Source organism: Caloenas nicobarica, chromosome 12, assembly GCF_036013445.1.
Source record: "Caloenas nicobarica isolate bCalNic1 chromosome 12, bCalNic1.hap1, whole genome shotgun sequence".
In the NCBI taxonomy this organism is placed as follows: Eukaryota; Metazoa; Chordata; class Aves; order Columbiformes; family Columbidae; genus Caloenas; species Caloenas nicobarica.
The window spans coordinates 5,139,350-5,161,821 of record NC_088256.1 but is presented as its reverse complement, the minus strand read 5'-3'; the positions used below and the strand labels follow the sequence as shown (position 1 = coordinate 5,161,821).

Sequence of the window (22,472 nt, the reverse complement as noted above, 5' to 3'; positions counted from 1 at the left end):
CTCTATTCGTAACCTTTTTCTACACAACACTAAACCAGAAGGTTAGAGTGACAAAAATAGTATGTTAATAAGATGATAAAGATTATTCTTAACTACACTAGTTATAGCTTTTCGTTCTTTTGACATCAAAAAAAGTAGGGGTCATAACTGGCTGTTACTGATTTATACTGACAGAAATTGGGCTCAAATGTTAAATAAAGATTAGTTAGTATTTGCAGAAGACTTTGAACATACAAAATGCTATGTAAGTAGCAAGTATTAAGTCTTCCCACACACTCATTTTGGCATGCCTCCAAGCAGGGAAGTCCCACAGAAACATTTCAACAGCAGTAAGGAGGAACAGAGCTCAGGCAGTTGCAGCTATATTCACAACAGTCCTTCTAAGGCACACCTGCAAAACTGGGTAGACTCAATGCCCACTAGCCATGCTCAATGCCTTCTAAAAATTCAACACCAAAAGTAACTCCTGTTCCAACATGGCTTATATAAATAGATACCAGACAACTCGAATCTCTAAAATCCTCTGTACAACCCAAAACAATCTACAAAACTCCAAAAATTTTGTACATGTGGCTTTCCTGTTGTCCAGTATTTCCAACCAGACTACAACTTCACAAAGCAAAATCACAGCCTACAGTGTAGCTGTCAGTTTGATTATTCACATAGAAGCTTATTTTCAACAAATCACAGACTGGTTTCCCCAAATCTAAACTCTAAAATGGTGAGGAATTAAGCAATGAATCACTTTGCAATAATTTCTGATCAGTAACAGTAAAGCTCTTCCCAAAGACCTAAAGAAGAAAGCTGACATCTTCTTAGCTAGTTGGGAAAATGTAATGAAATTTTTAAAATATATATATATAAATAAAATAAAATAATTCCATATTGTAAAAAAACACTACTAGTTTTCTACCAAGAGCAGAAGAAAACAAAATTCTCTGAACTGAGCCTAACGTGAGGTAAAGAGGAGAGGCATGCAATGTGTTCAGGCGTCATCTGGTCTATTTCTCAGTTTCTCTGAAGGACAATATTAATATTTTATGAGATTAAAAAAGGGTATGTCTGCTTTAGTTACCAGGTATTCCTGGAGATGAGACCTGTGACCTCAGCATGCCCCCAAAAACTCAGAAGCCAGGAGGGAGATGAGTTAGGAGGGATGGGACTTCAGATCACTGCACAGGATGGCCCACATTCTGTAAAAAGGCCCAAGCCAGACCTCACGTACAGAACTGGCACTGCAGCTTCCATAAACCACGGAAAACTGGAGAGTGCAAAGGCTCATAATAAGATCTAACCACAACAAGCTGGTAAGCATCCAGCTGAAGGAGGAGGTCTAGCAGGGTTTTGACAACAGCATCTGATTAACCATGCTAAGGCTGGAAGAAAATCTTAGGGGGAAGAAACTCTTCTATAACGATTCTTAAATCTTTTCTTACCCCTTCTATCTCATTCCAAGGAACACCTGCACAGCTTCTAACCAGCACATAGACTGAAACCAAAGAAAACTGTGCATGATCTTCCTGTCTACATAAATTAATGCAAATCAACAGCAGACCTGAATGTCCTTGCAGAGCTCTAACTGTTCTGTGACAGACTTTGTAACATTTCAGAAAAAAATAAATAAATAAATAAAACGGAGATCACTACAAGGATTAGAGGATTGCTTTCGAAACTGGCATATTGCCCAAATGGTTTTTAGTAGTAAGATCAGGTAGAAAAGTAGCAGATGACAGCAGAAGTAAAGTTTTATTTTCCTGGTTCTACAGTTACAGAAAATGTTACCACTACCATTGGACCAGGCAGCCGATAGGACCCTTCAACAACCAAACTACCGCAAGGGGCAGTCCCCTTTAATTCTACATTCTCACCGACCAAAAGCTCCTGCAGCCTTTTCCATGCCAGAGCAGCACCCATGAGTCCACAGAGATTCAACCCACAGAAAACTACTCTTCTTCACGGTTTAGCTCCTTAAGCCAGTTCACCTATGGGTTCGAACAGGCAGAACACACATACACAAGGCAAACAACCCAAGCAGGTGGTCAGGACACAGACACAAAACCACCCTACCAACAGCAGCTCATCACAGCACTGGCCTGGTTACATGGTGATGGCACAACTTCAGTAGCTTCAAGGGAACAAGTACAGAAAGAAGATGACTATGGAAGAGGGAGGAAACTCTGCACATGGAGTTATGTTCACAAATGACTGCCAGTTACAAACCTGCCCCAATTCTGTTCTTTCATATCAGTTAGGTACCTAGTCTCTCCACCAACTACCCTCACAGTGAAAAACAACTCTGTATTTTCAATGGATTGCCAGCTTCATTTCCCTCCTCCAGATCCCACCTCAAAAGGCTTTAAAGATTAATTTTTCAATTCCTAACTTTATCAAACATATAGAACAAACATTTGCAACCTTCCACATCTGATAGAACAACATATTCCAAGATTAAAATTTTACAAAAATGCAGTTATTTATACTTGATATAGCTAATAACTCCATGCCAACATATTCCACAACAGAAACGAATAAAGGGAAAGCAATGCAACAGGACACCGAACATAATTTTGAAATGCTTCTAGTAAGCATCAACATATTCTTATACTTTCCTATCTTTCCTATCTTCCTTGGTATAATTTTCTTTATTCTGGTAATTTTATCTTCTAGGATGCTTAATTCCTTATATACTGTCAAATAGTCCTTACTATGAATGAAATGAAAACTTCATTAAGTTTCTTAAACCTCCAAGCTACTAAGAACATGGACTCAATCAGAACTTTGCCATGCTCCTCTTCACTGGAGATAGCAGAAGACTAAGCCCATTTGTAGGATTATGCAGGAATGCATAAATCTTCTCTGTAAACAAAACTTCCCTAACTAGTTCTGAATGCAAGCTATGCTATACATAGTTTATACTCCCTTGGCACGAAGAGGAAAGAACCTGAGAATCAGTTTTACACAGATTATACTGCATTTCAGGTGAATACAAAGAATCTTAATGGGCCTGACCTGCTGTATATGAAGAGGATGATTTACTGCATTTTCTTCTATCCACAATGTTAATGAACAGAAAGTTTCTAAAAATGTTTTTCTCGTTTTCATATTGTACTGATGTATACAAACTGTGTCTGGCCAAGTTTGAAAATTTTTGCTTAGCAGCAATTACTACTCTGAGGCACCAATATAATCTAAGTACACAACTTTATTAACTTTCATAAAACTATCGCATTGCTGAAGAGAAATTGAGCAGTACAACCAGAAAGACAATGCAATTCAGCAAGAGAAATATAATGCCTAAAGGCTTTTTTTTCCAGTTATTTTTCAACAGTCAAGCCACAGGTCTTCTAGTTTACAAAATCTGTTCTAACTCACAGTAGAATAGTAATATGGCATTTACATGTTGCTACATCAGGAATACTTTTTAATTCATAAACACTTTAAAAATTAAACAAATACCAACATGCATGCATCAGTTTTGAAAATGCAGCTTATCAAAGCAAGCCGAACAGAAGCCCCCTTAAATAAAACAAGAGCACCTTAAACATGGAATTATTGAAGACAAAAACGCAGTACAGCAGCACATGCAAAATAAACCAAACATTTTTCCATTATCATTGAAGTATTTGTCTTAAAAAATCATTTCTATGTTGTGTAAATCAATATGCAAAAGCCAGTTTCACCTTTTTTTGGCCAATCATTTATTAGGCAAGTAAGAACAGCCGTACACCAGAGAAAGAGACTTGTGCAGCCTTCCTTTCTGGTTACCATAGTTTCAAACGAACTGTAGATTTCTTATGAGAAGGAATAAAAATATCATTGCTTAAATATGAAAACCGCAAGAATCATCATGTTGATCAGTGTATGAACACCACTTAAGTGAACAGGTAGGTGCTTAGGAAACGCAGTTTTATTTGCAAGACTTTGTCATAGGCACAGTAGGAAGGCTTGAAGGTGGACAACAGGCGAAAAATAAAGATAGTAAATGCAACTAGAGGCAAGAGGAAAGCAGACACCAAAAAGTAATTTCTGTAGCCATTGACCTCTCTCTTTTTCAATAATTCTCAATAAAAACCCCAATCAGTCCTAAACCAGGTCATTAGCTTCCCACGCCTCCATCATGAAGGAATACTTTCCAAGCACAATGGGGGTGGAAGGGCATGCATCTTTATAGGAATTTAAGATTACTTTAACACCTGAAATAATAATAAATAATAATAATAATTTTTAAAACCACAAGCAAACAAAAAGATCCAAAAAAAACCCAAAACAAACAAAAAACAACTATCCAATAAGAATACCATAATAGGTTGCCAGAGAGATCATGGAAACTCCATCCTCTGAGATATTCAAAACTTGACTGGACAAGCTTTCAGTAGGAGGCTGGACTAGACCTCCAGAGGGCCCTTCCTTCCAATATGAGTCTGTGACCTACGACACAAATAAAGAAGCAACTGCCCATTCACAGTGCAAAGCTTTATTTCACGTGAAGTTAAAAAAAAAGTATTTTGGATATAGTTTTCAACCAGGTACATAAAGCAACAATAAAAATAAAACAGTATATGGCAGTACACCAAACTAGAACCTTCTTGTAAGAATAAGTTCCCATCCCAAAATAGTACAAAATTTTAAACATACTTTAAAAATACTTATGTTATTAATCTTGAATTATGAATACAGTCTTTCCTTTGCAACTATATTTAAATTGTATTTTTTACCCTAAACCAAGATACAATGGTCCGTATCAATCCTACTTCCCATATGTCTGCCACAAACAGCACTGCCATATCTAGACTGCAGTCACTGGTCATTCTCATTCTGGAAAAAAAAAAAAGTCTTTGTCAAGTTTCCCTAGTTTTATTCCTTCGGAAGAAAAAAAAAATCATAATTAATCAGTTCCCTGCTTCTAAGAAGATCAGAAGTTAAATGAACAACATTGCCAGCGGTCAGGATGTAGCACCTTATTACTCAAATTAAATTAGTTGGCCACTATATCCATAAGTATTTTAAAGCAAAAAAACCCAAACAAAAAAAAAAACACAAACACCCAAAACAAAACAAAACAAACAAAAAAAAAACCACACACAAAAAAACCCAAACCAAACACACACCAAATTTATTCCAGGACGCATGTCATACAAAATCACCTTCCAATTAAAACTAGACATCTCAAACGCATGCTTCATGAATTACAAAACTGTGTTCCTGACGTTACTACTGACATCGGGTTTTAGTAACTTCAGTCATCTATATATTCAACTGCTCATACCAAGATAATAAAAATAACATATAAACAACAACAAAAAAATCTTGAATATTCACACCCTTACTCCATACAAACTCTCCTCATACTGAACACTCCCTGATGAAGATTACATGCTGACAAATAAAATCAGACAATCACATTACTTGCATATTATCTGCTTACTAAGACTTGATATGGTCCAAATTTCCAGAGTTCATCCTTCTTAAGGGATGAACTGGCAGTTTTACCTAAAGGAATAGCAGGTAATTGCATGAAAGACAAAAAAAGCTTATCTTGAACAGCTTATTTTTATTTGCAAACAAAGTAAAAGTCAATCTTTTTTTCCCAAATGAGATGCTACAAGGAAGATATTATTTCATAAAACTCAGGCTGAAATCCTATGTTAAGTAAAAAAATGCAATTCAGCCATAATCAAGATCTGCAACATTACCTCCAAATCAAAAATATTAATCTCCTTCTAGGCAGATCACATGTATTAAGCAACAGGAAAACACCTGCATTAAGTCCTCTTTGCTACGTGACTACATGTACTACATCACCATATCTTCCCAGGAAGCATCAAACTGCCAAGCATGTACACTGAATGACACCTGTCACTCAGTGGGAGCGGGGAAGGGAGACACTTCGAGGTGTCTGCAGGTTGGGTCAGTCATCCTGCACATCATCCAAAGCTCACTCACTGGCCCAAAGCCGAGCAGCATTTCACCAAACCTTGCAGCAACTCAAGCCAATTTTGGAATGCAAACCCAACTAAACAAAAGATGCATTCCTAAGGTTTGTTGTTTCTTTTTTTAAGTGGTCAGTAGTTTTGGAAATGTTTTGTGCTTTCTGAAATGTCAGTATATTTGATTTCTTTGCACGATTTTGCTAATACAAAACCCTGATATTTGCACTCCATCTATAGTACTTATCCATCTAGACCACTGCAGACATAGATATTACAAGGCAACACACACCATTTAAGACCTTTTTCAAAATATAAGCAAAAATCATTGGCTTACCCTATCAAGCCTAAAACAATGGGAACAGATGCAAAAATATTTTCCTCTCTAGGAGCCACCCAGAAGTACTAACGAAAATCTGCTTTGAAAAACAAATATTCTTCCATTGACTTCTAGGGCCACACATATTCCCTCTCTCTAATCCAATGACTAACCCTTACTGAAATAAAAGCATAGGAAAGTAAAATGCATAAAAGGTTGTGTGAGGGCAGGAGTAATATAATAAGCCATCAGATTCAGAGCCATAAGAAAATAAAACATTCATTTACCTGCGGCCTATCCCACCCTCCCAAAAAACCCAAACACACTCATCTCTAGATACTTGTCTTTGGGTGGGTATTGTGATTAACTTGTCAATCACAGATCACAATTTACCCTCCAATATATGACAACCTTCTTGCATCTACTCACTCTTCCTATTATATTCTTTTTCAAAAATAAGTCCTCTGGAGAGGGATGGTATAGCTAGTTACACAATCAAAAAATGTACAGAATAGACAACAATAAAGTACATGCCCAGACGTAAAGTGCATACCTGCATAAAGCAGTTACATGACAGCTAATTTAATTTCCCTCTGAAGTCACAATAAGACAAACAATAACTGCACACAAATGCAGTCCTATATGCACTTCATTTCTGACACAAATTTGAATTAAGAAGTTTTAAAGCAGACTACGCCTGCACTCCTCCATGTGACTGTAGCCAATACAGGCTAGGAAAGGGCTAATTGTCACATGAAAGCCAAGGGGGTACCTCAGGGGATGACATTTTCCCCCATATCCCTATCTCCAAAATTGCATGCCAGATCTGTTCTCAAATCTGACCAGTTGAGGGAAAATGTTTGAGAGATGAATGAAAAGCAACATCTCGCTTTCCCTTCTTCTCTACTCAAGATCTCACAGATAGGTGATTTTCTTAATGGTGCAACACTTGGGAGATACAGAGATACTAAAAAGGGGTAAACTGTGAAATATTGCTATGGCATAACCCATCAAATTTAGGACTCTGGTCTAGTCTTAGTGATCCTGGCCATCAAACTGAGAGGATCAAGAAAACACAATTTTTGTGTTGATATCTGAACAGTGAAACATCTTTCTCAAGATAGAACCCAATCAGACAACAGCCCCTTAAGCTTCCCAACTTGAACAAGTCAGCACTAGCCCTGCATTTGTCTGTAGTGATCTAAATGATGGCCACATTCAGAAGTTTCCCTTACTTTGTATTTACTCGCAAAAAAAACCCCAAACAAACAAAAAAACCCCCAACTTCACCAGATTCTTACAAACTGCATCATGAGAAGATTTAAACTAAATTCTAATTAAAACAACATACAATTAAAAGTACATATTTAATCTCAAATTCTCAAAACAGAAGTTTGCACTGTATCACTCATAAGTAAATATCTGACCCTGCTAAAAGTCTCATCAGATTTCAAGGCTTACCCTTAAATCACAAAGATACACACTTTTGGAAAGTAGATTTTTTTTTTCCTGATATAAAAAGCAAACTGAATTCACTGGACTGATCTTCAAACATTAAAACTGTTCACAGAATGGTAGAAGAGTTTAACTGGTTTACTCCAGAAAGTAGTCTTTAAGAAAAAACAAAAGCTAGAGCAAGAGCTTCAGTTATGCTGATGTAATACTGCAAAGGTTACCAAAAGGTTTTCTCTTCAAAATTTCATTTACCAAAACAAACATCCAAGTCTTCCCACCTTCACAAAACACCCGCTGAGCACAAAGCCTCCTCAAGACCTCCCCAGCACCCTCCAAGGCACAAGGTGGCCAGTGCAGCAGCATAAGCCTGGCCCACATGAAACCACCACTGACTTGGAAGATCCAGATCTTGCTCCAGACAGAGCCCAAACCTCAACAGACTGGACTGAGCAACTCGGCACGCTACAAGCTCCTTCCTCACAGGAAGGACTCTAATATCTTGACCAGAGCATTTAATCTGCCCGTAGCCCCATTTAGTTCCACCTCTGTCTGTGGCCAACAGGACAGAAGGGTCAGGAAGCAGGAAGAAGACTAGAGCAGATCAAACCAAAGGACTGCCAGGGCCAGTGACCGAAGAGCTATGGGACCACGAAGCATTCCCATTTTCACTTACCTTTTGACTTCAGAAGTGGAGGTGATCTAAAACGTTGGATGGTGTTGAATTTAAACCAAGGCAATAAGCCTCTGTATCCCCATCTAAGTTTCGGTCATGCGTATGGAAAGAGGTCTTTCCATTCCTCCACAGATTTGTTGTGTACAAGCTTCTTATTTTCCAAGCCAAAACTCCAATTCCCTGCTCACTCTCAGTTTCCCAAGGACGAAGTTATCACTTCATTCTCTCCTCTTCTTTGTCAATGATCCTCATATAAGGAAGCTGAAGTTTTCAGAATATGAATGTTTTAAGTGATACTGAGAAAGTAAGCATAGCTTACTTAAGAATATGAAACTGATATGTTGATGGCTGCTATCAATCACTTCTTTCCATTACAAAACAATTACTGAAGCAAATGAAGTTCCTGGAAACTCTAGCATCTAGCTGACAGCCATGCAATCTACAACACATTCCTTTTCCTGTATGTTTTCTTAATTCCTCACATACACAAAAAAAAACCCACCGCACACCACCAAAACCCAAAAGTACAATTTTAGAAATTCACACCTACAGTATTCTCCTAAGTTTTCAAACTAACGGGAGAAGAAATGGTGACACCGTCAGTAGACTACACCGAGTTTAGAACCTCGTTTCATTTGACAAAACACAGCATTCCAATAACAGAACCAAGAAGCATAAGTAACCAGCAGAAATATTTGCTTACTTTTGGGGATTCATTTGGTGAAAATAAGCAACCAAAGTGTTTAAGGTTTCTGTAAAACATACAACCTGTTTACGCTGGCACACAAGTCCCAGAAAATCTAATCTCTCCTACAGTATTTGACTGCAGCAAAACCAAGACAGTAACAATGCAAATGAAAATGACAAATGAGGACTCTCATATCATTCTAAATTTGAGCCATAAGCGACAAAGAGCAATCTAATTAAAAAAAAGTTCATAATGCTCTGATGTGTTAACACTATTTCATGATTTGACAAAGCCTAATGCAGTTGTTCCTACCAATCAGAGCACGTACTTTCAAGTGGTTTGTTGCCTGCAGCTATTTTCTACAGGAGACTGTAGTAGCATGTAATATTCAAGAGAAGCTGTTTGCATGACATTTTTAAAAAATAATTCAGTTGCTGCTGATAAGTTATACTGAAATAAAATAAAAATAAAGAGAGCATTTAACTGACAATTCTATTTACGCTCCTTCCAAGTGGAAATAATTTCATTCCGCACATTTATGCCTTTAAAGACTGTAACATGTAAAGACGGAATGCGATATATTTATGGAATTCAAGTTAGATTAACAGTCAGTTAATTAAATACTCCTATTTTAAAAATGGAATGCTCTTCAAGTAGTAAAATGTATTTTTAAACCAAGCATTTTAATAAGCTATGAACCTACCAATTCTTTGTCATTTCACAGAATCCATTTTTTAAAAATATATTAAAATATCACAGCATCATTAATTTAAACCAATTTACCCCAACCAATAATTTCAGCTTTTGATTGCAAAACATCAAGACTTCACATCTAAAAGAAATGGTCTGTACATAAATTTTGACTAGTCTTCTTGAATACAAGTTTAACAAATCCTTACATTGCTTATTGACTTTACTCAGTAATATCTTCCCAAAACTGTAAATGGATGAAAAAGCTTCAAAAACATAAGTCTGGCCCAAGTACATAACTTGGGAGATATCCAAGCGCTAAGAAGTTTCACAGGAAAATTAGAGAGTCTCTCCCATCCCCCAGTTCCATGCCTGGTTTGTTTGTTTGAATTTACACTTAGACAACATTGAATGTTAAGTTTACCACAGCTAATTTAATATAAACAACAGCAAAGGAAATTAACTGATTTCTCCCACAGGTTGCAAAGAGCCCACCGGTAGATGACACTGTAAAACATCACTGGTTTTGTTAAGAAGGACCTACATGAGCCCCATTGGTCAGGGAGTAAGATCTATCTATTAGATATGGGAATTAATTCGTATTTTTCTCCTTTTTAATTAATCAGAGCAGTACGGGCATTCCACCTCATTCAGCTCCAGCACTGAAAGCAGCAAAAAGATGAAGGTTTATGCTAACAGCATGGCAGTGGCCTTCTCACACCTTGTGTCATTTTGTAATGAAACTGTCACCATTGTTATATGTGAAAAGATACAGTGCTACCCAGCAAGGAGCCCTACACAAGATCTGTGGCATGGTGAGTCTGCAACTGATCACTACCAAGATTTACCCACAAAATTATGAGTTGAGCATAATGAGCATGTAATACCAAGAAGGTAGAGATTAATGTCTGTCAATTGCACAATCACTTGGGGTATTTATTTACCTGCACATAACCAACCAGCCTGCACATGGATATTTTCTAAGTCCTGTACAGTTCAATACAATATAAACACTCCAGAAATAACAGTAAATACATTAATAAATAATGGCTTTAGGGAAAAGACAATATGAAAAGGGAGAAAGTTTGTTTCAAACAGCCAAGCATTATAAACGAGAAAGAAGCCATCAATCACAAATCGAGACTGAATGGCCAAGAGTTCACAGCGTGACCTGTGCTTGGAGAACACGCTACTGCAGGAAATTCCAGGAACTCTACTTTCAGGCCATTTAAAACAGGATTCAACAAAACTCCCTGGCAGCAGAAATACAGTCGATCCAAAAGGTCTTTTCCTCCCCGTCCCTCTCCACAAAACCCAACAGAACCGGGAAGACGTGGAAGCATTTCCACGCGGCGCTGCCCCCTCCGCGGCACTCCCAAGGCTCCGGGGCCCGGCGGGGGTGCGGGGCCGGGCTGCCCGCCGCGGGGCGCGGGAGGAAGCGGCCGCCTCCCGCCCGGGCGCTGGCCAATGGGCGGCGGCAGGCGGGCGAGGCGGCGGCGGCCCGAGGCGGCGGCGGAGCAGGCCCCGGCGGGGCCGCGTGTGACGCACTTCGGTAACCCGACTCCCCGCCCCCGGCACGAACCGCCGCGCTGACATGGCCCCTCCTCACCCCACCGGGGGAGACGGCAGCGGGGCGCAGCGCAACCTCGGCAGCCCCGGGTTACCTCCGGGCACTCCTGCTGCGGCCGGCCGGGACTCACGCTCCTCCCGGGGGGAGGCGAGGGAAGACGCGGGGTCACACTGGCGATAAGGCGGATGATGAGGCCGGACACGCCAGGGTGTGGCTGCGGGGAGCACACGGGAAGAGAGCACTGAGCCAGCATGGGGGGGGGGGGGGTGGAGGCGGGGGGCAGCAGCGTTTGTTACCCAGGCTTCCAAAAGTAACAAAAAAACCCCAACACAGTACAGCACCGGACACAACGGTTATTGAAACTTTGTGTTAAGTCCGAACACCACATCCCGTGGGAAAACAACACCAAGAGCCGAGCCGGGGCAGTACAATAAATGGGAAGCCAACGAGGGAGACGAGCGCCTTCACTCCCCGTTCTCGGGGGTGAGGAAAAAAAAAAAAAAAAAATTAGGTCGGTCGGTCGCGGATTTCCACGGGACGAGCGGATTACACAACGCTAGCAGCGGCAGAGGAAGGCAGGAGGCGGCGGGAGGCCGGCAGGGCGGGCACCCAAAGCCAGCGCACCCCGGCTCGGGGATGCGCTCGGACAGGGAGAAAGGAACACCCGAAAAACAGGGCCGCCCAGCACAGGCCTCTGCTGCCGCTCTCACTTCCCCGTCCCTCCAAGTCCCTCAGCACAGCAACAACTGTGTATATATATATTTTTTAATCCGTGTAGAGAAAAGAAGCGCCCAGAAAAGAGAAACACCAGGAAAGCTCTTGCTTCCTACCTGGGCAGGGTTCAGCTCAGTTCAGTGCGTGCCGAGGAGGAGGGGGCAGAGGAGCACTATCTAAAACAAAAGTGGCGCCAAAACCCCCCAGTAAGAAGCATTCTTCTTCTTCCTCCTCCTCCTCCCCTTCCCTCCCCCACCAGGGCCGGCGAGAGCCCAGCGGGGTTCCTGCAACACGCGGCTCCCGGCATCGGGCGGCCCCGGCACAAGTTGGCAAGCGCCCTTTCTTTACAAAAAAAAAAAAAAAAATTAAAGCAAGCCGAACGGAAACTGCCACAACTCTTCCTCTTAGAGGGCAGCCGCCGAAGAGCTCGCCTAAAGTCACCCGGAGGGGAAAACTCGCCCTACAAAGGCCTTCCCTGAGCTGGGCGCCGGGGGGGTGGTCGCCAGCTCTTTCGGAGGAGGCAGCGAAGAGGGGCGGGGGAGAAAGGCGCAGGTCAGACCCCACGTCCTCACTTGGGCCGAGGGAACTCGCTGTCGCCAGCTCTCCAGCCCAGTCGCTCAGAAAGACGCAGCCGGAGTTACCCCAGCCGGGAAAAGGAGACGAAGGAGAGAAAACCCCGATCCCTCGGCACTTCCCTCCGCGGGCAAGCCGCCGGGAGCGGGCTGGCAGGAGAGCTGCTGGACGGCGGGAAGGAGGGGGAGCGCTGTCAGGGGTGGGAGTCCCCTCTCCCCGGCCTCCTCCGACACCCCCCCCGGGGCACCGGCGGCCGCCCCACCATTTTCTGCTGCGCGCCGCGCGGCCCAGCGCTCTCCGCCCCCCCCCTCCCGCTCCGTCCGCAGCGGCTCCGACCCCCCTTCTCCTCCCAACCACCCCCCGAGCGGCCCGGCCCGGCTTGCCCACACGCACACCCGCCACACACACAATGCCCGAGTCCTCCATCTTGCCAACAGCCCCTGCTCGGCTCGGGAGAAGGGGGGAGGAGGAGAAGGTGGTTCTCCATTTTAGCTCGCCGAGCACTGGGCCCAGCCTGCCCGCGGCCGGCTCTGGGGAGGAGGAACGGGGCTCCGGGCGGGCAGCGGGGCCGCTTTCGGCGCCCTCTCGCTCTCGCGCTCCCGCTCGCGTCTCCCCTCCCCGCCGAGGCGCGCTGGGAAGGGGGGGTGGGGAAGCGGGGGGCTGGAGTGTTTTCGCGGCTCGGCCCCGCCGTCCTCCATCTTGGCTGCGCGGAGTCCCTGTGGCCAGCAGGCCTAGCGCCCCGCGCCGTGCCCGCAGGCCGGGGGACCGCGGGCCCCGTCCCGGCCTCTCTCCGCAGCCACGCACCGCGATCCCGAGTCCCCCCTCCAAACTTCCAGAAGCTTCGCCGCCATTTTCTAACTTACCTTGCCCAGTGTCGGCGTAGGCAGCGAGGAGGCCCAGGCTCGTAGCTCCGCTCCTATATCCCCGGCCCGGCTGCCGGCTGCGCGCCCGGCCCGGAGCCTTGGCCGCGGAGAGGGGGGGGCGGTTTGGGGAGGGCGCGGGGCGCGGGCAGGTTATTTAATTTGGCGGCGGCGCTGGGGATTGTTTGGGGTGTTCGCTGCTCGGCGGCTCGCGAGCGAATGGAGGGCGCAGGCGCCACCTGGCGGCCACCGCGCGAGGCCCGCTCTCCTGGGCGTGGGGCGACACCTGCCGGCCGGCCGCGGCAGCGCCGCGCCGAGCGGGGTAAACAAGGTGCCGCGCATGCGCGCGGGCCGCGCCGGCCGCTCCCCCACCCCTGGCGGCTCGCGGGCGCGGGGCGGCCTGAGGGGACGGGCCGGGACGAGCCGGGCTGAGGGGGCGGCCCGAGGCGGGGGAGACGGGGGCCCGGCCTCCTCCGTGCGCGGCCGGCGGGGCAGGCCCGGCTGCTGGCTCCATTCTGGGGCAGGATCGGGTAACCGCAGCGCGTGTGCCGCCTAAAAAGGAGCTGCGGCTCCGCCGGGGGGACGCGCCCGGGCCTCGCACAGGCTCGCAGAGGGGATTGGGCAATAATTGGGCCCCTCAGCTCCAGAAGGACAGGGAACTGCTGGAGAGAGGCCAGCGCAGCCACGAAGATGCTGGAGGGAGTGGAGCATCTCCCGTGTGAGGAAAGGCTGAGGAGCTGGGGCTCTGGAGCTGGAGAAGAGGAGACTGAGGGGTGACCTCATTCATGGGGATCAATATGGAAAGGGGGAGTCTCAGGATGGAGCCAGGCTCTTCTGGGTGACAACCAGTGATAGGACAAGGGGCAATGGGTGCAAACTGGAACACAGGAGGTTCCACTTAAATATGAGAAGAAACTTCTTCCCGGTGAGGGTGCCAGAGCCTGGCCCAGGCTGCCCAGGGAGGTTGTGGAGTCTCCTTCTCTGCAGACATTCCAACCCGCCTGGACACCTTCTGTGTAACCTCATCTGGGGGTTCCTGCTCCGGCGGGGGGATTGCACTGGGTGAGCTTTCGAGGTCCCTTCCAACCTCTAACATTCTGTAGTTCATTCTGTGTTCAGCTGAGACGAAGTTCAGTCTTTCTAGAAATAATCCATTAATCACTTGCAGTTTTTCCTCGCTCACCAGTGCCGGTGGCTGTGGGCACTGGGAGGCCAAGAGTGGGTGACGCTGCTGGGGACAACGTCCTCGCCCCTGCCAGGCCACCACTGGCTTCTCGGAGCTGGTCTGGCCTATCTTGGTTCATTTTGCATGCAGGAAGCAAAGTCATGTGCGAGGGAGCCTGTGGCTTTGCAGATAAATATGCAGTTGCCCAGATGGGTGCAGGGTGCCTTATCTTGTGAGCTCCAAGCTTGTGTGGCGATACACACAGAAGCAATGTTTGCTGACGGCTGGTGGTATTTCTTGTGGTTAGGAGCATTCTCCTGAAACATTTTCTGCTGCTGCCCATCACTAAGTGCATTCCTGGTTTAAATTGGCATTTGCTCCTAGGCTCTGAGTGCAATTCTGTGTTTCTCCCTGCATGAAGGTTGATATGAACCTGACATGATCACATATAAGCAGTATAGAATACTTAAAGTAACCAGATACAAAATTTGTGACACTCATGTTTCTAAACACAATTCAGTAGTTCCTTCTACATTTTTTTCTCTGTATTGTGTAATGCTGAGCACATTACTCATGCTGAGTAGTTGCACATAGCACCTAAGCTTATAGTTAGATTAGTCAGCACAAGAATAGTTTTGTCCTGGTAATTAGTCTCTAATCGTCCTCTTGTGTTTATCTACTTTTAATTTCGGGGAAAGGGTTGGCCTAACTAAGCGGGCACTAAGCTGAGTGACTCTGCTCAGCTGTTTAACAAAGGCAGGACGCTTCAGAGTATCCATCAGTTCCAGTCTTTTCAAAACTAAGATGAGGTATCGAAGAGCATATGACACTTATAATAGAAACTCTGATCAGATACGGAGTGTTTTAAATAAAAAACTAGTGTAATAGGAGTTGATGTCACCTAGCAATTCTAGATATAATCTGTCAGTTGGTACATGAGACAGACTTTCAAAAATAAATTACATTGTATAGCTTGAACTCATGTTTCAGAATGTTTTTTTTTCATCTCCTGTCAAGGCTGTGGAAAAAAAAAAAAAAAGAAGATTAGCAGAAAGGTTCCCTTTTAGGGAACACTTCAAAATTATATCCTGAATGCCCAGTCATAAAACTATGTCTATAGTTTCAGTTACAGCTACAGGTGCTGATCTTAAATGTGAGTGTGTTAATGTCTGTTTGGAAATTGCAGAAGTGTGAATAAAAGATAGTCTGGGAAAAAACAAAACAAAACAAAAACCAACCAAACAAACAAAAACTCACCAGAAAAAAACACACCAAACCACAAGTAAATTTTAAGCATACCTATGATATATAATGGTTGTTAAATTACACATAGAAATAGATGGAAAGGAGCTGGGTCCATTTGTGCCTTCCCTCTACAAATTCAACTTCTGACAGCTGCCAGAAAGACAACTTTTCCATGAAAATAACCTACACACTTCCAAAACTAACATTTTGCCTGCACGTGGAATTCCAGTAATGTATCCTCTGCTCAAGATACAATAGAGCTACTCGTATTACAGCTCAAATCCAGAACTTGGTAAGATCATAGCAGTCTCCTGCGGGAGCTGGCAGAAGCACAACACTGAGGCAGCTTGAGAGTCAGCTGTGCACAAAATCGCTGTATTAACACGTCAGATATTTGGTCTGTTCCGAAAACCCGGTAGTTCACACTTGACCTCATAGCTGAGATTTTTTTTAGGTAAATGTGTTTAACAGAAGAAAACATGACATTGTTTTTAGGGTGTGTTTTTAAAGGAATGAGCGTGCAAGTGCTGACAATAACCGTGGCGGAGAGTTCCGCCCATTTCAAAAGCTGACTCAGACCTTGGAAGCCCAGATTCATAACTCGTCTGGGTGTCCTGACTCATGTGACAGAATTTGCTTTTTTAAACTTGTGACAACAAAACAAGGAAATCCTCTGGAGACCAGACTCCAGGTGCACTGGCGTATTACGAACCGTCGGTCACAGCGCCTGCCTAAGAGGATTTTGCATTCTCCAGTTCATTTCCTCCCTCCCAGTTGTTCCATTCAGCTGTTTGCCCGGCTGCTGTCTAAGCAAAACTGTTGCTTAATCAGAGAAGGGGGCAGGGCCATTTGGTTTCTAAGGGACTGGTTTCATTTTTTTTTCCCTCCCCAAACCAAATCATTTCTCAGATGCCATTTAGAGTACAACTACAGAAGCAATTCGGTCAGCACAACCAAAGGTGTGGTGTGTTCCTAGAGAGGCTGGGAAGGTTTCTGCTCTGCTCCAGTGACAAGACAGGAATTTCTTAAGCCAGAGGTGCCTTGGGAGGATTCCTAACACGGCCCCACACTTGGATCATGCAAATAACCATCATAAACCAGTTTACACAACATGCATCTAAGGAGCAAATGCAACAATCTCTCAAGTGGTGGGCAGGAATGTGGGGGGCAGAAAAGCAGAACAAGTTCTTAACCATTGCATTTGTTGTCTTTGTGGGGGACAAATCTGGCTCTCACAAGTGCCCGACTTGTGCATTTTCCCCGTGAACCAATCATGCTGCTGGAACAGAGCATTCCAGTTGATACAACAGGGAAGACGAAAAACGGTTCCTCTGCTAGCACACCACTTCTTTCTAAGCTAACGATTCCAGAATGAGCTTCTACCATTCGTTCAGAATTGAGAAGAAATCAAAGAACATCTTAAAGTTTCTATATAGTTTTAACTATGTAGCATTCTTTCCGACACTATGAGAAAAATGTAAAAATAAATAATTTTTAAGAGGCGTTATCCAAGCGTAATAAGGAAATAGAGATATTTTAAATTCTGACCTTCCTAGAAGGGATTTGTATCTGATAGAAGTTCTGAGGAAACTGTAGGAGAAAGTATTGTACAGGACTATGTTACTTTTCTCATAATGGCTGCTCTTTAAGAGATTCAAAGTCGACCATTTCTGATATTGAGCCCAGGTGAGAGATAATTCAACAAAAACTTTGCAACAGGGACTTTTATGATGCTCGATCCAAAGAGAGCTCTTGATCAGTCACCCGGTTCAGAAACTGAGCAAGGAAAGCATAGATACCAATTCTGTGTCTGAATTAATGGCCAGAATTTCACCAATAGAGAAGATCAGAATAAACTCAAGTTGACAGATGGCCGATTCGTTCTTCCAGGCAGGAGATTCATGCTCACGCTGCTTCCTTTTCTTTGCGGGTAGCAGAATAGGAACCCCCTCTGCAATTCCATTTCCTCTTTTCTATTAAAAAAAAAGGTTCGCTTATGAGAACTGGAAAACAAACCAGAATTTGTACACTGGTTTCTTTCCAAGGTGATGTGGTAACCTTGATGGCTTGCCTTAAATATGCCACAGCCATGTTTTTATCTGTTTAGTTGGGTACAGAGGGGAAAAGCAGTCTTCCCAGACAGATTTTGTTTCCAAGATTTTTGGAACTGGCTTAGTCACTGTAGGGAGATCTGGTCTAAATCCTTTTGGAGATGAGCTATTACATAAGAAACAAAATTAAAGAGCAAAAAATGGGTTACTCTCCTATAATTTGCAGGAGAGAGATTGCACATCAGTTGCTCCTTAGGCCTTTCCATGTTCCGTGAATAATTTCTTCCTTTTATGATTTACGGAAGTTTCCCTTGTATGCCACTATTTCTCAGCAGGTCTTTCCAGAACACCTAACTCAAGTCTGAATTTTCTTTGATTCAGTAAGTTTCTGCTGACCGTACTCTCAGACCTATAAAGGAGCACAGAATGTTTGTCCCTTGTCATTGAAAAGGAAGTTTTAACTCCCCTTCATTATCAGCTCTAGAAATGAATTTAGATCCCCAGTAAATCACAAATGCTTCCTGCTAATTGCATTATGGGGAGATTTATTCAGTCTGTGCCACTTGTTACCCAAAGCCCTGCGCTCATTCCCCTATTTGAGGTGAGGTGCTCTCGCCACATCTCATTCTTTGACATTAAAATCCCTGAGCCATGTTCTAAAGTTTTCATCACCAAACTGTGTAAAGGCCACACCAGTTATTGGCAGGAAATAATGAAAAGCCCATCTCCACGCTTCAGTCAGGAGGAGTTGCTTTCACTTGAGGCACCACCTCATCTTATCTGCAGGAAAGAGTGTTACCATTCAGGCCATCGCTCTTGGATCTGGGGCATGATCTGCTCCAGGAGGTCTTAGGAGACACGACTAAGATGCGGTTGTGTCCTGTAGCTAAGTCCCGGCAGAGGGATCACGAACCAAGGACCGTTTTATGAGTCAGGCACCATGACAGCATCAGTGGCAAAGTCTGTGGAAGAAGCACAGGAACCAGAGAAACATGTTTCAAATTAGGTAACCCGGATAAGTGGAAGGACCCAGTTAAAGGCGGGGAAGAACAGGCTGTATGACAGAAGAAGGGTTGGGGTGAGAAGCAGGCAAGAGCTGAAATCAGATCAAGTGGGCCAACCGGCAGCAACTAGCACTGAGCAGGGGAAGCAGCTTTGGCTTAGAGACAGCTGGAAAACAAGCAGTGAAGCTACAGGGCACTCTTGATGCGCAGGGCAAACCCCTGCCAGGAGCAGAGAGCCGTTCTGAGCTGGTCGGGTGTCAGGGGCCTGCAGCCCCCGAGACTCCGACACGGAGCCGAGGGGTGCCAGACACGGGGACAAAGGAGGCCGGCTCGTGGTCAGGTGAGGTGAGAGTGGAACTGGGACAGAAATGTTGTTATTCAGCTCAACCTCCGCCCGAGATCATGGAGCAAAACTATTATAAACAATAAAGTCAAATGCGTTTGTGTTTAAGCTTTGAGGAAAATCCTCCGCCAAACGAATGGGACAGATCTCTCCTGTATTTACAGGCAAACAGCAGGTTTGGATGATGACAGTAAATTGGTTTATCTTGGTCTTTTCCCCACAAACTACCAAGGCCAGAACTTAGAAGGGTAAAGTGGAACTATATACAATGGGGGGGAGGTTGTTACTTACATGACAGATGAGGTCAAGGAACAGACTACTCTTTCAGATAACAAGCTTGCACGGTTTTCTGGGGCTGACCTACCATATTCCCAAGATCCTACATATATCCCTAATGTGGTTTCCTTTGGTTTAGATTTCATCGTCAACCAGCTCCAAGGTTTCTTTCATACAGTGCTTCCTGGAAGTCCCTTCTCCTTCCAATCGTGTCTGGGGCTCAAGGCCGTTCTTGCTGCCTTGACTCTGGCACAGTGGGAGGTGGAGGCAAAGCAAAGTGTGATCTTGTCATGAGCTGTGACTTAGACTTTTTGTAAGCAGCACAATGTGTAATAAGTTGCAAGGAATACAACCGTTTATGGCATCTTGGTGGTTTGCACAGATGTTCAAAACCGTTACGATAAAAATACTTCTTTTAGACTGTAACTTCCTTTAGCGTGATTCTAGAGGTCCTGCAAAGCCCCAGCGCCAGCAGCTGTGACCAAACTGTTTCCCTCCATGGCCAAGGGCACTCTTGGGACACTCGCCACAAGTGCCAAGGACAGCGATTCCCAGCCCCACTCCCCGGGGGGCACCTCGGTTCTCTGTATCCCTGGTTCCAGCTGTGAGCCCAGCAGAGGTGAAGCTTCCAACCTGCAGCATGGGTCTTCCTTACAGAAACTTGCAATTGCCCATTAAGCCTTTACAAAGTAACTTTTAACAAAGTTATAAAGGGGCTAAATTGTAATGCAGAGATAGGAGTTGAATTAATGTTACTTTTGGTACATTCTACTTTGCAAAACATCAATTGAAAAGAGATATTTGAAGCAACGGGTAGTTTTCCGGTGACTTGTACCCTACCAGTGGAGCTCCCGTATCAACTCCAGTAACATCACGGGCTGGTTGAGCAGGACGGGTAGGCGAAGCCCGTCCGAGGCTCAGCGGCCTCGCTCTGTTACACAAGAGCTAAAAGGAGGAGACAACTGTGGCTTGACACCCGCGTTTGAAAAGCTTGTAGGCAGAAGATGAACTATTTGGCTTAAGTGATGACTCTTACCATACCGTGCAAAACTAAGTAACGCCAGAGAAACTATGTCGAGAGTTCTATGGCAAGATTCAACTTTGTGAGATCACGAAGACATAACATGAATAAATTTAAATGTGTTCTGTCTTGGTAATTTCTGCAAGTTATATGAATTCATTCTCCAAAATTTGCAGGTGACCACATGTGTTTCTACTAAACTTGGCATTTCAGCAATTATTGTAATCATTCTCGTAGATGTTTTCACCGTGGAACTCTGCAAACTGTTGTTCATTTCTTGACAGTACACGCTATTTTTCAATCTAAGAGCAAAATCCTAATTCGAATATCTCTCCAACACATTTCCAGCAATTCTAACTTATCAAGTATTTTATCTCAGCCATCATCAATAGCTGTCCAGGCTATAAAACTGTAAAATAATAATTATCCAAAGGCAACCAAGTAGTTTTCACCTGCCTTGAAATGTTAGGTACTCACAATATATTTAATAGTTCCCCTCCCATTTTCCTTGGGATTTTGTTGATCCAAGCCATTTATAACTTAGTATATACTGTCTTCTTTCCTCTCCTAGGAAGAAGCAAGTTCTTAAGTTGGTCACAGAGCCATACTCCCTGAATTAATGCTCACAGTTTAACATGGATGTCAGCATTGCTTAACAGGAATTCCTGCTTAAAAGTAAAACTAAAGATAAAATCTGGATTTCAGCAAAGGTTCTTTATTATCACAGGTCATTTGGCTCCTCACAGAAAGCCGCTGTATAATTCTGACACACTAATTGCCGTCCAGCAGCATCGGTACACGTTGTGAAGCAGCGTGGCGCGGTGGCCTTCGCCAAGATGGCAAGATCCTTTCCACAACCCGAATCAGTGCGAAGCCACGGCGGGGTCACGGGGGAGGAAAGAATTTCTTGGTCAAATTTCCAAGCTATTCAGTAAAACTTATGCATGTAAAACAACCCACTGTATATAAAGTTTTGTGAATTTCAAGAAAAACAAACGTAAAAAGCTAACAAGAAAACCCACCTCTTCGGTTAATGACAATGCTTTGAAAACTTGAACAAACTATTTGTCCTGCAGCTTCAGGCTGCACATAGAGCCAATAAAAATAAACGCTGGGGCATTGTGGTCAAAACTAACCAGCCAATGTAAAAATAAGTGTTAAAATACTTCAACTAAAAAAAAAACCCCTAGAATAATTGAAAATCTTATTGTGCCATGAGCCACGGATCAAGCCCCAAAATAAGTTGTAAAAAGTACAGACAGTGAAGTATCTGTAGAGACACAAGCTGCAGCAACCAGGAGAGTTAAGTCAGGATTGTATTTCAAGCCCCATGTTTCAAAGCAGTGAGAAAAAGCTAAATGCATAAGAAGAGAATTAAATCTATGTGTTTTCCATATTTTAGCCTTCTGTTCCTACATTAGGCATGCAATCTCCATGTTTTCTAAACAAAACGGTTCCAGAACACATTATTTAAAACCCTTGGAAATCCCCCACTTATCTAGAGCAGCAAATAGTTCTGCAGTTGGAAGGAAAACAGAAAGGAGGTTTTATACAGAAGCTACTAGAAGAAAGTTACTGAATACTGATACTTGAATATATTCCATAGCTCTTCATTCCAAGTAACTCTTATTAAAAAAAAAAAAAAAAAATTAATCAACTCCCAAGTCATCTTTGTCCTGCTACTAACTTCCTTTTCAAAGCATCTGTGCTTCTATTCCCTTTACTTACATCTTTAATTTCTGTGTCTTTAAACACTCGGGCCAGTATCAGCATCCATGGAATTTCTTCTGTTTCTTTAATACACTGAAAAAATCAAAACAATCGGGAAAAACATCTTCCTAATTCGAGCTGTCAAAATTTGATGAGTATACTAATTATTTTTTCACATGTACTCTGAG

At 43.8% G+C, this 22,472-nt stretch overlaps 1 protein-coding gene across 5 annotated transcripts in view; it reads right to left on the bottom strand.

Annotated features, from left to right (window-relative positions):
- Window positions 1-13,678, bottom strand: part of STAG2 (STAG2 cohesin complex component) — a 77,783-nt gene extending 64,105 nt beyond the window's left edge. For 3 of the 5 annotated variants that reach the window (XM_065643012.1, XM_065643008.1, XM_065643011.1), the window contains exon 1: window positions 13,473-13,678. The gene's annotated coding sequence lies outside the window, so the exon portion shown is untranslated. Of the gene's footprint in view, window positions 1-12,152; window positions 12,244-13,017; window positions 13,215-13,472 lie in introns of those variants that run through there. The other 2 variants (XM_065643010.1, XM_065643009.1) reach the window with 2 other exon arrangements.
- Between the last annotated feature and the right edge of the window lie 8,794 nt (window positions 13,679-22,472).